The following is a 3,261-nucleotide window of genomic DNA, read 5'->3' on the forward strand; positions in this document are numbered from 1 at the left end:
GCTTGCATGACCAGCACCCCAAGGAGCAACTGCCCAGGCGTACAAGCAAGAAAGCAGCTTTCTACAGATCGCAGACTTACCGCAGCTCCCAGGGTGCATAAGAGACAGTGTCCTTCAAAGCATTCCCGGCCGGGCTTGCTCTCATTGTTCCCTTGGGTAGGTTTTGGGGAATAGAAGTTGGGCATTCAGGGACATGGTGTTTTAACGTCCCCTTTTCATACTGCAACACGAAAAGTTTAAAAGTTAATATCATATTTATTGATGAAAGACAAAACTTTTCCCTGGAGATCAGGAACAAGACAAGAATACCCACTATGGCCACTTCTACTCAACATTAAAATCTCTATTTTGAGCAATTAGGCAAAGAAACAAAAGGAATCCAAACTGGAAAGGAAAAAGTAAAGTTATATTAGTTTGCAGATTACATGATTTTATATGTAGAAAACCTTAAAGATCTCTCTCTCTCTCTCTCTCTCTCTCTCTCACACACACACACACACACACACACACACACACCTGTTAAAGCTAATAACTGGGCTGGGGATGTGGCTCAAACAGTAACGCGCTCGCCTGGCATGCGTGCGGCCCGGGTTCGACCCTCAGCACCACATACAAACAAAGATGTTGTGTCCGCCGAAAAACTAAAAAAATAAATAAAAATATTAAAATTTTCTCTCTCTCTCTTTCTCTCTCTCTCTAAAAAAATGAAGCTGATAACTAATTTAGCAAAGTTTCAGAATACAGTCAACACAACAAAAATGAGTTGCAATTCTTTATGCTAACAATGAATAATCCATAAATCAAATTAATACATAGTGGTACACATCTGTAATCCCAGAGACTCAGGAGGCTGAGGCAGGAATATCGCAAGTTCAAAACCAGCCCAGCAACTTAGCAAGACCCTAAGCAACTCAGTGAGAACCTGTCTCAAAATAAATAGTAAGTTATTCTCTGGGCTGGGGTTGTAGCTCGGTGGTAGAGCATTTGCCTAGCACGTGTGAGGCCCTGGGTTCGATCCCCAGCACCACATAAAACTAAATAAACAAAATAAAGGTATTGCATCCATCTACAACTAAAAAATAAAAAATAAAAAATTTTTTACTCCATGTATGTGTAATATATCAAAATACACTCTATTGTCATGTATATCTAAAAAGAGCAAATTAAAAAAATAAAGGACTGGAGATGTAGCTCAGTGTTTAAGCACCCCTGGGCTCAATCCCCAGTGTGGACACACACACACACACACACACACACACGAAGAGAGTCTTGAAGAAAAAGAAAATTTGGAGGACTCACATTTTCTGATTTCAAAACTTACGCCAGTGGACAGACAGCATAAGGACAGACATACAGATCAATCAAATTGAGTAGCCCAGAAATAAACCCTCACATAGACCCGCACGACTGAGCTTTGACAAGTATCCCAAGACCATTCATGGAGAAAAAAAGTCTTTTCATCACATCTCAGTGGGACAACTGGACACCCCCACACAAAACCAGAAGATTAGAACTTCACCTAAAACCAGGAATGAAAGTTGTGAGGCACTGGGTTTGATTCTCAGCACCTCACAGAAATAAACAAATAAAACAAACATCCATTGACAATAATTTTTTTTAAAAATCAGTTGACTGTGTATGTGAGGGTCTCTCTCATTTCCCTATTCTATTCCATTCGTCTCTTTGTCCTTATGCTCATACCATGCTGAGTATTGAAGCTTGTGATGGCAGTGGTGCTGGTAATAGGCATTGAACCTGGGGCCTCTTGCATGCTAAGCACATTTTCTTGTCCGATTGCTTATTTTTTTTATACAGAAGTACGGCTGATCTTTGTCTGTTGTTCTCATATCCTGCTAATTTGTTGAATTAATGAAGGGGCTCTAACAGTTGTTTGTGGCATCTTAAGTATTTTCTACCTATAAGATCATAATTTCACCTTTCAGTCAGAACCACCATCTTCCAATAATTTGCCAAATGTCAAACACAAAGGGAAAGGGGAGAGGCACCCACTCCGTGTTCTTCAGACCTTTTGGAAAGCACGGTTTCTTCGTTTTCTGTATTACTGTCTTCCTTTTTGTTCAGTTAATTTTTGGAGAGTAGTGAGATAATTGAATTCCTTTCTCAATTTATTTTATGTATATTCTTTTTTAATTGCAGAATGCATCACAATTCTTATTAAACATATAGAACACAATTTTTCATATCTCTGTATATAAAGTATGTTCACACCAATTCGTGTCTTCATACATGTACTTTGGATAATGATGTCCATCACATTCCACCATCATTGCTAACCCCCTGCCCTCTCCCTTCCCCTCCCACCCTTCTGCTGTATCTAGAGTTTGTCAATTCCTCCCATGCTCCCTCTCCCTACCCCATTATGAGTCAGTCACCTTATATCAGGGAAAACATTCTCCATTTGTTTTTTTGGGATTGGCTAACTTCACTTAGCATTATCTTCTTCAACTGCATCCATTTACCTGCAAATGCTATGATTTTATTCTCTTTTATTGCTGAGTAATATTCCATTGTGTATATATGCCACATTTTTTAATCGATTCATCTACTAAAGGGCATCTAGGTTGGTTCTATAATTTAGCTATTGTGAATTGTGCTGCTAAAAACATTGATGTGGCTGTGTCCCTGCAGTATGCTGTTTTTAAGTCCTTTGGGTATGGTCCGAGGAGAGGAATAGTTGGGTCAAATGGTGGTTCCATTCCCATATTTCCAAGGAATCTCCATACTGCTTTCCATATTGGCTGCACAAATTTGCAGTCCCACCAGCAATGTATGAGTGTGCCTTTTTCCCCACATCCTCACCAACACTTATTGTTGTTTGTCTTCATAATAGCTGCCATTCTGACTGGAGTGAGATGATATCTTACAGTAGTTTTGATTTGCATTTCTCTAATTGCTAGATGATGAACATTTTTCATATATTTGTTGAGAAGTGTCAAGTGTCTGTTCATGTCCTTGGCCAATTTATTGATTGGGTTATTTTATGTATATTCTATGGCTTTTTTATTTTTGATTACTATGAGGATTACAATTGATATCTTTAAGTCATAACATTCAGCTGTGTGCAGTGGCACATGCTCATAATCCCAGCAGCTCAAGAGGATGATGTAAGAGGGTCCTGAGTTCAAGATCAACCTCAGCAATTTAGTGAGTCCCTGCCTCTAAATGACATATACAAAAGGGCAGGAGGTGTGGCTCAGTGATTAAGTGCCCCTGGGTTCAATCCCTGGCACACACACACAC

This window comes from Marmota marmota, unplaced genomic scaffold (genome assembly GCF_001458135.2).
Source record: "Marmota marmota marmota unplaced genomic scaffold, marMar, whole genome shotgun sequence".
Classification (NCBI taxonomy): domain Eukaryota; kingdom Metazoa; phylum Chordata; class Mammalia; order Rodentia; family Sciuridae; genus Marmota; species Marmota marmota.